This window comes from Mustela nivalis (assembly GCF_964662115.1).
Source record: "Mustela nivalis genome assembly, chromosome: 7".
NCBI classification, from domain to species: Eukaryota; Metazoa; Chordata; class Mammalia; order Carnivora; family Mustelidae; genus Mustela; species Mustela nivalis.
The window spans coordinates 48,008,539-48,023,827 of record NC_139026.1 but is presented as its reverse complement, the minus strand read 5'-3'; the positions used below and the strand labels follow the sequence as shown (position 1 = coordinate 48,023,827).

The following is a 15,289-nucleotide window of genomic DNA, read 5'->3' as shown; positions in this document are numbered from 1 at the left end:
CAGTTTCCCTTTTATGTTCATTTAAATTGCTCTTACGCTTTTGCTAATGTAAGAAATATAGCAGTATGCATTTAAATACTGGCTCATAAAAGTCATTTTCTGAATAATTAATTTAGAACAAATCTTTAGAAAAGATACCAAAGGATTAAAAGACATGCACATTTTCATGGCTCCCTATCAAATTATTTCCTAAGAACCAGTAGTCATTTGCAGAGCCACCAACAAAGTATGAATATACCCATTTCCCTGGTAAATCCCTGACTTTGGATTTAATATGAACTCCTGAAATTTTCCAAATAACTCTTCACTGTCTCAGTTAATCATTTTTAATTACTGGCAAATTTGAATGCCTTCCCAAATATTTATTTTCCAAATTTCTCTTTAAGTGAAAATTGCCCATGCCTTTCTTCCATGTATCTGTTGTAATATTGTATTTGTTATCCTCCAATTTCTTCCTATTATGATTACAGCAAACCCTTAAAATGAAGAGAGCTTTTCATTGGAGCAACTATATCCCCCTTCACAGCAAAGTAAGAAGAGGCTGAAGGGCAGGTGAAGAATCTCTAGAGGCCGAGTGAATGGTGGTCTCACAAAAATAGAAAAGTTGATGTGCCTCTTAGACCTGTGGCAAGCAAGGATAATGATATTATCGACCTCCTGGGGTTGGGATGATTAACAAACTAGTTAACATATGCAAACAACATGTAGAACAGAGCTTGGAACATAACTGCGTCTCCATAAAGTTAGCTGGAGTTAAGTAGAAGTAATTATGAGGACTTCAGGGAAGAAATGCCTTCCCCCACTACTCCAATGTAACTAAAATTAATTTGTACTCACCCTTTAAGCTCACCCAGAGGAATTGTGACTTCTTAAGCTAGAGGGAAAAAAGGCAGTATCAAGTCGCATGTATCAATATGGAAGCTTAATAGGATCAGTCCTGACTGGCCTTGGATGGGGACTCAGTCTTACAAGAAGACTATACGGGTTTGTGGTTAAGTGCACCTGTGTGGCAATCAGTAACTTGCTAAACATCCCTGCCTCAATTTCTTGATCTGAAAAGAGTTAATAATGGTCCCCACTTCATGCGGCTCTTATTAGGAGTAAGTGAAACAAAAAATATGCCTCACCTACCATCTACAACCATTAAGGGTTAGCTACTATTTTCAGTATCATCATTCTTGTAAGTCCAAGAGTTGTGAATCATTACTTCTAAAAATATGAAGTAATGATTCACAACTCTTGGACTTACAAGAATGGGCTCAGAAAAGTTAGATAAATTAAGTCACACAACCATCAGGAAGATAAAACTCTGTATTTTATCCCCAAGCTGATTTTAGTATCTAGTTTTTGCATTTTTTGTATTTTTCTTTTCTTTACTTGACATTTCCATAAAAGAAGACTTGCAGGAAGACATGAGAGCTGTTTGCAGATTATTTTAAGGGTAAGCTCACAGATGGGTAGGACTAGACTCTCCTTGTTGTCTTCAAAAACAGATCTGAATCCCAAGAGTAGATGCTGCAGAGAAGCTCTTTGGGGCTTACTATAGGTAGAAACATCTTACCAAAAGGAAAGAAATTCAAAAGCATAGTGGTCTCTTTAAAGGGCTAGTTAATTCTACTACTGTCTTAATCTCTTAGGCTCTGTTGATAGAGATGTCAGCTTGTTGAGGATACTGCAGAAGAGATTCCTGTAAATGTCTCCAGGGCAACCTGATCTCCTGTCCTGAGCAGTATTTAGGGGACCAACATTCTACCACACAAATATACCCTCTTTCTTTTGTTAGAAAGGGAGCTGAACTTCTTGGCCATCATCTAGAACCAAGGATGAGTGAGGCTTCCCTGGCATCTCCAGGAAGAGGTAAGTCTTTCTCCTTTGCTCACTTGGGATTATTTTTGCACATCACTTCTCAAATGACTGAGTTACTGTATCCAAATGTCTAAGGATCTTCTAGGTCATGTACAGAAGTCTCTATGGCTCCAGTCTTCATCAGCACAGCTTCAGCTACCCTAACTCTGACTCTTACACCAGGGAACCCCCGGGGAAGGAATCCTCAGCTCTCAGCACCTACCTACTGCTACACTTTCCTCTCTCACTTCCTTCCAACCGTCTCACAGCAGACTTCTGCGGCAGGTGCAGAAAACACTACCAGGTCCGACAGAGCTGTTTTCAGGGCATGACCATCCCAAGCCCTCAGGAACCTACGCCATGTTCTGGGGCCAAATGGGGGCAGGAAGAGAATAACCCACAGCACACTTCTGTGTTAATCTTTGTGATCGGTGTCTCAAAGCAACAGTGCTTGAGCCTAGTTTCTCACAAAGCTATTACATTAATGTGGCATTTTATTGTTCACAAAATGTTTCCAGGTATTTTCTTTCTTATTCCTCTGAACCCACACAAATATTACTGTAGATAAAGTACTTCTAAATTATGATTATGTCAGACACATGTGAGAGAAAACTCAACCAACAGTAACTTAATCAAAATAGGACTGTAGTTTTATCTTGTGTAAATAGGAAGGCTGCAAAGGCAAGGCTGAACTGATGGCTCCATTGCTATCAGGAACCCAGACTCCTCCTCTCTTTCTGCTTCATCATTTAGTCAGTGGTTTCCATCCTGAAGGTGACCTCATGGCTACTTTCTGTCTCAGAGGAGTTCCAGCTATCATAATCTTCCTCTGGGTAAGAGGAAGGAGAAAGGGTATATCTCCTAGCTGAGCTACTTTCATTCAGAGATTTCCCACTGGCCACTTATCTGCAAGGAAAGCTAGGAAACATACTTTGAATTTTTTTCTTAATCTGGACACAAATCTATCCCCATCAGCATAGGGGTCCTTCATTATGGAAGTATGAGAAGATGACAAGTGGGTAGGAAAATAGAATCTCCAACCAAGGAAACTGAGGCTAACTGAGATTAAGTGACTTGCCCAAGGAAAAACAACTAGTTTCTTATATAGCTCTGTTGCTGCACAACCTTCAAGGGCACAATGACATCACATTCTCTGTAAATGGAACCCTCCGCACCTTACAGTGATGGAATGCGTGACTTGTGCCTTCATATATTGTGACCTGACTCCTCCTTCTGCACCTGGTGAAGTTTTGTGTGTAAGACCTCCTCCCACTGCCACCCCTGGGAATCCTGCCTTCCGTGCTCTACTTAGCTGGAGTCTAATATTTATTGCTGCATATTTTACTGGAGAAGTTCAAGTCACTGTTCATTTCATGGAGGCTCTTTCTGCCCAGGGGCAGTGAGTCCTTCTCAAGTTTCTGCACACCTGGTCAGGGTCTTCCCCGATTAGGAGTAGAAATGGGAAAAGGTTGCCATCTTTTCACTTCTTATACCCAGACGGGTCAGTCAGGGAGTTCACACTACAGGCTTATTTTCACCAATTTGTAGGAAAGAAATTGTATATTAAACATCAGTTTCTGAGGCCCTCACTTGTTTATGAGAAGTTACTCCACTTTAGGCATTAAAGGGTTTTTGCTCATATTAATAAAGTAATACTTTGACTTTCATCCAAGTATGATCCTTGAGTTTATGTTCCCCTATTTAGAACCCTGAAGTATGGGAGGAAATGGTTAATGATACCATTTTATTACAAATAAACGGAACTAAGTTTGGGGTCATATATTTAAAATTAACTATCATATTGTATGGCTACATATCATAATAGAACACTTTAAATAAATAAATGTATTCCTGAAACGGTTGCTATTCTGCTTTTTTCCCCTGAAAGTTGAATAGGGGGAGGGGCAGTACACTGGTTAATTAAAGATTTGGGTTTGGTGGGTTCTATTATTGGAGGCTTCACTGTAACAAGTTATAAATGCAATAAACTGGGATCTTTCCTGATAATATAGGGCACGAGTATGCTTTCCTAAATACAGAATTCTACTTTCGAAGACGTGATCACTACAGTCTGAAGTCAGAAAATGAGACCAGCAGATCATCTTCAGGCCATCCTGGGGTCTGTCAGTAAACTGAAAGTAACTGAATGAAGAGAGGAATCTCCAAGAGAGGCCAGGGGAGTGCCACCAGCCCACCACTACAGAGAATTTCAGAGCTAAGCCACTCACAGAACAAAAAAAAAAAAAAAAAAAAATTCAACCACAGGGCGGATGTGCTGCTTTTCACACCCAGAGTCATTTATTTGAAAAGCAAAGGCAGTAAATTCTTGAAGACCTCACTATGTTATGATTACTCCAGGAGAAAAGAGAAGATAAAAAAGAGACACTGAGCTTTCCCTTCCAGTGTCTTCCTGCTCATTTGTTTCTTTCAGGCAGATTTTTTAAACCTTATTTCCTTATTTTGCAACAGGAGCCTATAAAGTTAAGAAAATTATTTTTAGCTTTAGGCATATGTATTTAATTGTGTTCACTGTTATCTCTACTGTATAAAACAGGAAGAATTCCTGGGGATATGAGTGCAAGCTCCACATGGACCAATGGCAAGAGTATTAATTGGCTAACCATACCACTAAGGTGTTAATTCTAATAGCCTGTTAAATAAATTAGTAATAAGAGATTCTAAAAAGAATCAGGCTATCCTTCAAAAAGCCAAAGTTGTATAATTAACTAAGGGCCCCAAAAAGCTAATTTTAAGAGAGAGGGGGAAAAAAAAAAAAAAAAGAGGAATAGCCAAATGTTCCTTGATATGCTGGAGCCATCAGGTTTTTACTGTGCCTCCTACCTTATTGCCTAAGTATTACTATGAAAAATCTTCAAGGTCATCCCAAACCTGCATCTTGTTTAGCAAGAGCAGAAGTCTGCTCAATTATTTACCCAGTTTGGATAAGGCTTAAAACCCACTCAAAATATTTCTGTTGAAAGCATACTCGAAAGAGAAGGCACTGGAAAAAGTTGTCTGGACAGGCTCTTCACCTATCAAACTATCACTGGACAGTTTTAGCACCATTCAACTCCTGTTGCAACCACACTGATGGGAATGGAAGTTCTATACATTCAGTTAAATGATTTGCATACTGGAGCAGTAAGCAAATACTGGAAGAGAGGCCCCAAGCTTAGGTCTCTTGCATTTCCCACAGTCTTCTCTGAACCCGTCTCACTTATTGTCAATACCACACAGCATACTGCTTACTCATGCAAGCCTCTGCTGTTTGGGCCCTCAAGCAGATTGGAAGCTCCATACATGATGGAACCATTGTTTTAGCTATCGTGCATCTTCCACAATTCCTTTACAGAAGTGGTCATGCTTGCAAGCATTTATTCACCCATTTATTCAACAAATGTGTACTGGGAGCCTACTGTGTATCAGAATCCATTCCACACACAGGCTGAGCATATGGACTGTATAAAGTCTCTACTCTTGTAGGGCTTAAATTTGAATGATATGAGAGAGTAAATAAACAAGGAAAATATCAAAGGTGACAAAAATGATAGAAGAAAAGAGGGTAATATGAAAGAGGAACCAAGTGTGACTACATTGAACTGGGTGGTCAGAGACCTCTCTGAGAAGGTGATAGATGCAGACCTGATGAGCTGGGTTTGCATGTACAAAGGAAAGAGCAGAAGCTCTGCATGGCCAAGGCATACTGAGAGAGAAGTGTGATACGAGATGAGGTAGGAGAACAGCAGGGAAGACCTCTCAGGTTGGGGAACACACAGTTTGGCATGTGGATTTTATTCTAAATGCAAGACAGGGTTTTACCCAGGAAAATTACATTATCTGTGTTACTTTTTTTTTTTAAGAGAACTTATTCTTTTTATGTACAGAAAAGACACAACAGCACACACTTAGCCCACTTTGGTAGCCAGTTCTTTAGTTTTTGTCTCTTCCAACTTGGCAAAACAAGCCATGGACTTTGGACCCAGGACATTGCCTCCCCCAGGTGACAGCAGATCCCATCTCATCTGTCATTGTAATTGGTCCTGACAGCTTCCACCTGTTTAGTCAGAGCTGCTTTTTTTCCAAGTTAACCTGTGGGAAAGCAACAGTAGTGCAGGTCTTCCTGTGGGCCACACACCCCAGCCTGGCCTTTCCCTTGATAATGCAGTAGGGAACCCCCATCCTATGACACAGGGCAAGCAGGTAGACAGCCAGGTCAGGATCCACAGCATGTGCAGTCACTACCAGCTGAATCTTCTTGGTTTCCACCAAGGTGGTGACAGTATTAACCCCAGCCCAAAGGGCCGGCAGCCTTTTCTGTAGCCAGCAGTTTTCTTCTCAGCCCAGGGCCAATCATCTCTGCGCCTTCTCTTGCTTTGTCCCACATTTGTATTTGTGGACCAGCTTAAGCAGCTGAGTAGCTATTTGGGATCCAAGGCCTAGGTGAACTGGCTAATCACGGGAAGCACTTGTATTTTATTTCAATTTTTTACTTAAATTCTAGTTAGTTAACATATATGGTAAAAATGGGTTCAGGTGTATAATTTAGTGATTCCTTCACTCACTTAGTGAGCATCACCCAGTGCTCATCATGTCAAGTGTCCTCCTTAATACCCATCACCCATTTAGACATTTAGAGAGAATAAGCCCTCTGTTACTGCAGTCGGATATAGCGGACCATTTGATAAAGTGGGTGAGTTCCCTTTTGAGCTGGATGTCCTGTCTGATGCCAAAATTCTTGGCCTTTTCTCAAACAGGGACTGACCACTTTCTTGGCCTCCTTCTTCTTCACAACAGGGGCCAGGGCTACCTTCTTTCCCTTAGCATTCTTCACCTTTGGCATGGCTGGAGAAGAGAGCTGATTTACATTTTTAAAGGACTGCTCTGGCTATTGTGTACAAGGGAAAGCAAAAACTGAAAGAGAGAGAGAGTAGTTAGATTATTACAATAATGGAATAGGACATGGGTATACATGTAATAGTCTATAAGAAAGATTGTATTTCTTGGATGAAGGCAGCATTAACAGAGATGGAGAAATATAGATTGAGGAGAATTTTTAAGGATATCAGCAAGATGATTTTCTTTTTCTTTTTTTTTTTTTAAAGATTTTATTTATTTATTTGACAGACAGAGATCACAAGTAGGCAGAGAGGCAGGCAGAGAGAGAGAGAGAGAGGGAAGCAGGCTTCCTGTGGAGCAGAGAGCCCGATGTGGGGCTCGATCCCAGGACCCAGAGATCATGACCCGAGCCGAAGGCAGCAGCCCAAACCACTGAGCCACCCAGGCGCCCCGCAAGATGATTTTCTGATGAATCAGGCATGGGGGAATGATGAAAGAAGGAAATCAAGGATTACTTAGATTTGTGGCTTAAGCAAATGAAGAAATGATGGTGTCTTTTACTGATGGATGAGGAACACGTGTAGGAAGTGAAGGTAGAAGGGGAAATCTAGAGGTTTTTTTTTAGTTTGAGATGCTAACTAAAGATATCCAGGATGAAAATTCAACCAAACAGCTGAATACAGAATTCCTGAGAAAGGTCAAAGTGAAGTTTTATATCTGGGACTCAGCTCAATCATAGTATCTAAAACCATGGGACTGGATGACATCTCACCTAATGGTTAAATAGAAAAGCAAGAGGGACCTGTTTAAAGACTGAGGTCCCTTCTTGTTTATGCTGATGAGCAGGTTGAACAAGTAAGAGGGCAAGGCAATGGGTTTTCATAACATCTATAATAAAAGGTAGAGTATGAATATCAGATTCCCTTCTCTTTTTAACAGAAAAGGACATGGATTAGTTAGTATTTGTTTGCCATCTTCATCGAGACATAAGAAACTGACCAAAGTCATTTAGTATTGGAAGAATGAAATTGTATATTCACTGGATTTGTTTCATTAAATATATGCATGTTTCTCATAATTCACAAACTGGTCTGTGAATGATTACATTATTATTAAAGAGAAAACTGAATTCTGTAATTGTTTTGCTTTAAAAACTAATTCTGTAATTGTCTTGACTTATAATACAATATTAAAAAAGTTCACTGGAATCTTAATGTGGTTCCCTCGAATAAATTCTATTTGTATTAAGTATAAAAAAGTCAAGGAAGACCTGAAAGGGTGGGATAATGGAGTCCTTTCCTATGTGAGAAAGTAAAATGCCTCTTTCTTAAAAGCTTGTTTTCTAATTGCATAATATGTTGATTATTAAAATATATATATATATAAAATTAAAGCCCACCTTGACAACACCCCTCAAACCTCTGGCTTGTCACTAGGAGTCACCATTTGGCTGGCCACTTCCATGTGAATTCCTTGAGTCTCTTGCTTGCATGTGTGTGTGTTTGCACACACGTGTACATGTATGTGTAAGCATGTATGTGGTAGATGCAGTTGCTGCCCTGCCAAGATCCCCTTTTCTGCTGCTGCTGGAGCTAACGGATAGTAACTCAGCTTTCCTTTTCTCTGGAGAATTGCCCTTGGCCAAACGGATGCTGTGACTACTCCCTTTATCCCTTGGGATGGAGAAAGGCCACATCTGGTCAACAATGGACAGACACAGGGATATAAATGGCCTCAAGGGAGGATTCACTTTAGTGTAATCTGTGCTCCAGAGCACCCCTGCAAAATCAGAAAGCTGGTCTCCACACAGGACCACAGTCACCTTCTCCCTGTGCCCTACCCTGCTTCTCTCACTTGACTTCTCTTGGAAGCACCTTCTCCATAAATTACCTGAAGAAGAAATCACCATCTTGGGCTCTGCTTCTACAAATAAGAAGAGTGTTATGTCTATATATCCATTTATGTGTATGACAGAAAGTTTTACATAACATGCTTATCATTAGTTTTCTTAAGCAACAGTTTTAAGAGCTGTTGTACCAATATGCATAGATTTATTCCATTGCTTTTGAACTGTATTATATTACATTGTGAAAAAAAAAGGGATAACTTTTCAAAAACTTAAAAAATGTTACAATGTGGTAAATGAATGTTATCATTCTTGGTTACATTTCCTTGATTACCAGAAGTAGAGTCATCTTATATGCTTATCGTCCATTTGTAATTCTTCCTCTGTGAATTATTTTCATATTCTTTCAGTTGGATTGTCTTTTCCTTTTATGTTATCCTTGGCTCTTTATAAATTCTGAATATTGTTCATTTGTTCATGGTATGTTGAAAATACTTTTTCCTACTTATTGTTTTTTATGAGGTTTTTTTTTTTTTTTGGTGTGGTCTTTTGTATTATTCAGAAGTTTGGTAACATAGTAAAAAAATTTTATTTTATCCTTAATGCACTTATATATTTAAGAGGATTACTGTACAGTCATAAACATATCTTCTAGTATTTTATAATTTTCAGCACTATTTAATTCACCTGCATTTTTTTAATGAATGGTATTAGGTGTTGATATAATTTTACTGTATTTTCTAAAATTGATACTTAATTGTCCTATATATACACAGGCTCATTACTGGACTCTGAATCATGTTCTATTGATCTTCTGGGGTTTTTTCCTACTTGAATACTGTACTATTTTTACTACCATAGATTTGCTATATATTTTGATTCCTGGGGGGCACTATCTCCTTTTTTTGTTCATTTTGCTTGTTTTTAAACTTCCTTGGCTATTCTTGGGCATTTGTGTTTCCATACTAATTTTAGAATTAGCTTATAATATTTCTTTTAGGATTTTGATTGAGATTTTCTTGAATTCACAATATCACTGGGGTGGAAGTGGTATCTTTTGCCACGCTCAGACATTGTGTATACTTTTCTTTTTTTAAGATTTTATTTATTTATTTGATAGAGAGAGATCACAAGTAGGCAGAGAGGCAAGCAGAGAGAGAGGAGGAAGCAGGCTCCCTGCCAAGCAGAGAGCCCGATGAGGGATTCCAGCCCAGGACCCTGAGATCATGACCTAAGCCGAAGGCAGGAGCTTAACCCACTGAGCCACCCAGGCACCTGTGTATGCTTTTTAATGTAACAGGTCTTCTTCAGTAATTTTTTAAATTTTTTCCATAAATATCTAGCATACTCTTTATCAGGTTCCTATATAGTTTGTATTTTTTCTGTAACTGTAAATATTTTTTCTCATACATTTTTAACTGGCCATTGCTAGAATTCTTAGAAGCTGGTGATCTTTATATGTTGATCCATACTCCTTTTTAATCTCTCCAATTTGTTCTAATAATGTTCCATTGGTTCCCTAGGAGTTTCTATATAGACTATCAAACATATTATCTAAATAATAATATCTAGCATCCTTCTTGGTAACAATGATGTCTCTTACCTATTTTTACCTTGGTATTACATTGCATAGGTCCTCCAGTATAGTATTAACCAGTAACTATGATGCCAAGTATCTCGACTTTGTTTCTCACTATAATACAAATGAGTTGAATATGATGTTCTTAAGCTCATGCTAATGGTAAGATTTTAGTGTACTCTCTAAGAATTTTCTTCGGTTTCTAGTTTGCTAAGATTTTACTTAGAAAAAGTGGATCAATGTTGAAGTTTAACAACCTTTGTTTAATAATGAGTAAATGGTTTTCCTTCTCTCACCTAATTAAGGTAAGGAATTTCACTAGTGATTTTTTTCTTTCTACAAAAATCTTATGATTTATTAATTTATCAGCAATTTTTTTCAAGATCTTAACATGGCATGTATGGTCTATTTAAGTGCATAACTTAACCAAAACACTGCATTCCTGAAATGGTAATTATCTAATCCATGTAGATATTTATGTACAAGCCATTTATTTATGTATAAGTCGTTACTTGCCTTTTATTATTTATTGCTTTATAGGAATTTTCCAAATTCCCCCTCGGAATAGACACACAGTTTATTATATGAAATGCTTTCCCTGCAGACAAATGATTTGAAGAGAGCTTAAGTTATTAGTTAACATTTTAATATAAAAATTTTAGTTTTAAATTTCCCATCAATTTATTAAAACTGTAAATTATATTTTCTTATTTAAGTAATGCTAATGAGTAATAACACCTAGAAGCAGCATAAACATTTTGCTAATCATGCTGAAGATAAACAGTAAGAAAGGATTAATTTTAAGATCAATTAGAAATCTACATTCTCAGCAGCTTAGCCTTTAGAAATGAGCAATTCTGATAATTCTATTAAACGACTTCCAATTTCTGGAACGCCTGTGGGGCTCAGTCAGTTAAATATCTGCCTTCGGCTCAGGTCATGATCCCACAGTCCTGCGATCTAGTCCTTCATCAGGATCCTTGCTCAGCAGAAAGCCTGCTTCTCCCTCTGCCTACTGTCCTCCCGCTTGTGTGTGTGCTCTCTCTAACAAATAAATAAATAAAATCTTTAAAAAACAAACAAACAAAAAAAAAACAATTTCCAATTTCATCTAAATGGGTTGGTGTCTAAAGTATTATTTTGTTGAGACATCTGCCAACCACACTGGGGTCTTTCTTTTTTCACCAGCCATTCTATTGTTCGTTCATTTCAGATGTTCTTTCCGAGAAACACTTCCTTAAGTCCTGAACTGTATCCTTTACACATTTACTTAGGAGTGATCTATTGGGATGCCTGAGTGGCTCAGTCAGTTGGCATCTGCCTTCAGCTCAGGCCATGATCCCAGGACCCAGGATCGAGTCCTGCATTGGGCTCCTTGCTTAGTGGGGAGGCTGCTTCTCCCTCTGCCTGCTTCTCCCCCTGCTTGTGCTTGCTCTTTCTCTTTCTCTCTCTGACAAATAAGTAAAATCTTTATTTTTTTAAAGATCGTATTTATTTATTTGAGCTATTACTCCATTTCTCCTGGCTTCCACTGTTGCTCTTGAAAAGCCACCTGTAAGTCTAATTGTTGATCATTTGTAGGTGACTTGTCTTTTCTATTTGCCTTTAAGATATTTCCTTTTTTTTTAAAAAAAGATTTTATTTATTTATTTGACAGATCACAAGTAGGCAGATAGGCAGGCAGAGGGAGGAAGGGAAGCAGGCTCCCTGCTGAGCAGAGAGCCCGATGCAGGGCTCAATCCCAGGACCCTGGGATCATGCCTGAGTCGAAGGCAGAGGTTTTAACCCACCGAGCCATCCAGGCGCCCCTAGATAATTACTTTAAATACTGGAATGCTCAGGGTTCAGCCCCTTCTTCTGTCACCCCCTCTCCTGGATCTCTCAGCCAGTTTTATGTCTATAAATAGCACTTACATGATGATGACCCCAAAATTATATCTCTAATTCAGACCTCTCTAACTCTACATTGGCACATCCAACTGTCTGCTAAACCTCCTCTGAAAACATCTCAAACATAAAAATGCCTAAATATGAGCACATGGTTTTCAACCCTTTCCCCAAACATGTTCTTTAGCAGTCTTCCCCATCTCACTAAACGGCAACACTACTTTTCCATTATCTTAAGACAAAAAATAATCATTTTCCTTAGACTCCTACATTCAATTCTCCAGATAATCCATCAGCTCTATGTTCAAAATTTATACAAAATTCAATTACTTCTTGCCACCCACACTGTTCCAAACAACTATCATATTTTCTTGGCTTATCACAATAGTTTATTAGTTGTTCTCCGTGCTTAAACTTGACCTTCCTCCAATTCATTTATTCTCAACATAGTAACAAGAAGGATGTTGTTATCCTGTTATCTCTGAATCAGATAATATCACTTACTTATTCGGCTTTTCGTTTGTCTCTGAGTAAAATCCAAAGTCATTTCAATGGTCTATACAACTCTTACATGATCTGTCCCCTTCTACATCTCTGATTTTATCTCTTATTTCTCTTCCTCTTGATCATTTGGATCTAGCCACAATAATTTTATTGCTATTCATCTAGCACACAAAGCATATTTATGCCTTGGGGTCATGCACATGCATTTGTCTCTCAGATAATAACATGACTCAGTCTCTCACCTCTTCCAGGCCTTTGCTTAATTTTCAGGCTCTCAGGGACACTTTATCTGATAACTAAATTAAAATTACAATGACTACCCCTCCAACATTCCCTACCTCCCTTCTTTGCTAAAAGTTTTACATAGCATTTATCACCATCAGACATACTATATAATTTAATTATTTATTTATTTTGTGTCTGGTGCCCCCTCCCCCACTACATACACCCCAAAATATAAGATCTATGAAGGGAGGGTTTTGCTTTTCCTTCTATCTTTTGACTGTTGTATCCTTAAGGCTGCAAAATTATCTGGCACATGGTAAGCGTTCAACTCAGTAAATAATTTGTTCAATGAATGAATGAAGTATCTTATAGTTTCTCTAAAGTGTCTAATTCTGGATTTTTAAAACTTAAAATCTTTTTTTTTACTTCTGAATGCAATTATGTACTTTATCAAGATCACCAGATAATTTGTATGGACATTAAAACCTATGAGCATTTCTCTAAGATGTATGTCTATGAGTATAACTCCAGTATCACAAAATATATATACCTTTACAAAACAATGCTCAATTGCTTTCAAAGTGATTATGCTGCTTCCTCTAATAAAGTGTTAATAAACACTCCACCACTAGACCTCTTAATTTTTGTCAAATTAGATGTGAAACACTCATTATACTTCTAACTTGCCTTTGCAGATTACTGATAAGATTAGCACCTTCTTTTTGTATAGGTTTATTCACCACTTCTGTCAAATACCTACTTTCTCATTGTGTTCATTTACTAAGCAAGTAGTTATTTCCTTACCAATTTTAGTGCTTAATATATTTGAGACACTATTGCATTGTTGGTAATACGGTAGCTTTCAGCTTCTCCCCAGTTATAGTCTATCCTTTTACCTTCTTATGGGCTTTCTGATGAATAGAAGGTCTTAATTTTAATGTAGTTACAAATATCATTTTCTTCTTTAATATTTCATGCTTTCATTTTAGAAATTTAAAATTTAAGAAATTCTCCCATACCACACAGTGAGGAAAGTTTCTCCTGTATTTTCTCCTAACATTTTAAATCAGTGCTTTTCATATTTAAACTAATTCATACAAGAAAAAAAAATTATGTATAGTGTGAGCTAGAAGTCCAATTTCTCTTGTAAGCAATTGTCCCAGCACCGTTTCTTGAACACTACTCCCCAATGATCTGAAATGCTAACTCTATAATACCAAGTTTCCATATATCATTTGTTTTGTGGCTGGCTTCTCTTCACTGCCTTTGGTTGCTTTGTTTTACCAGGCACAAATACTATACTGTTTAAATTATTATATAACTTATTATATATTATTATATAATCTCTTATAGCCCACCTAGTTATTCTTCGGTGGTGGTGTGGTTTTTCTTGGCCCCAATTTGCCATTTTCCTTTTAGAATCCATTTGTCAAGATCCATTAGAAAAAACCTGTGAGATATCAATTAAAATTTTATTGATTCCACGGATTAATTTGGAAAAGACTGGTATTCTTTAAAATGGTGAATCTTCTTGTCTATAAATGTTTAAAAATACAGTATATATCTCCATTTATTTAGGTCTTTTTAATATTTTTCAGTATGAAGATTTTTAATTTTCTCATACAGGCGCAGGCTTTATGTATCTCTTTGTAATAGACTTGCAGATAGTCTTCATACTTCTTACTCATCTGTCTTTCCTAGCTATCAATATCCAGCTACTATAAAGTAAATTTTATCACATTAATTCCAGACACAAAAATCTGTGTTAACTACCTATTGCCTATGAGATCAAATGCAAACTTCACAGGCTGGATTTAAATGGCTCTGCTTACCCTGCCATCATCATGACTTGCTAGGACTCTACTTCATTTGTTTACTTATAGTGGAATTATAGTGTAGAAGTGAAGAGCTCATTTACATAATATAACCTAAATAAAATTAGAATCAAGTCCTGACTCCATTACTTACTAACTTATGGCTTAGACAGAGTGACTTAGTTCTTTGGGCTCCTCTTTTATAAACCGAGAAATATATAGATATTCACAGCAAAGGATGTTGTAAACAATAAATGAGACAGTGCATGTAAGTTATGTGGCACTTGTAACTTACTAGCATTAATTGCTATTATTGTATTAATGTTATTATTGACTAATTAAAAATTAACAGATAATAGCATGTCTTCTCTAAGTGAACAAACCATCAACATGCCTATATTGAATTCTTTTTTGCTTATTAAAATGTCTTCCTGCATTTTTTTTCTTTCCACACATTTTTAAATTTGGAACAGAATCTGGAAGAGGAAATGGTCACACTCTAGATGTGTATCCCTCATACTGGGCTAGTGGTGAAGAGAAGAAATTAGAAAGAGTAGGCCTATGTTTTGGAGACTAAGCTAGCTTATGAATAACCCCTGACATACAGGTAACCAATATCCCAAAATCATAATTACAAAGGCACATGTAGGACAAATGCAGATGCAATCCAAGCTGACTTCAACACACAAAGGAAGCCAAGAGTAACACACTGGTCACCAGAACACAGGAGTCACTGAGCAATCATAATGCTAA

General features: G+C 37.5%; 1 pseudogene across 1 annotated transcript; it reads right to left on the bottom strand.

Moving 5' to 3' along the window:
- Positions 1 to 5,736: 5,736 nt before the first annotated feature.
- On the bottom strand, positions 5,737 to 6,685 carry LOC309868819 (large ribosomal subunit protein eL8 pseudogene; annotated as a pseudogene). Its single transcript has 2 exons — positions 6,608 to 6,685; positions 5,737 to 6,294 (listed from the first exon to the last, which is right to left on the bottom strand). The product of its transcript is annotated as a large ribosomal subunit protein eL8 pseudogene (transcript).
- Positions 6,686 to 15,289: the final 8,604 nt, after the last annotated feature.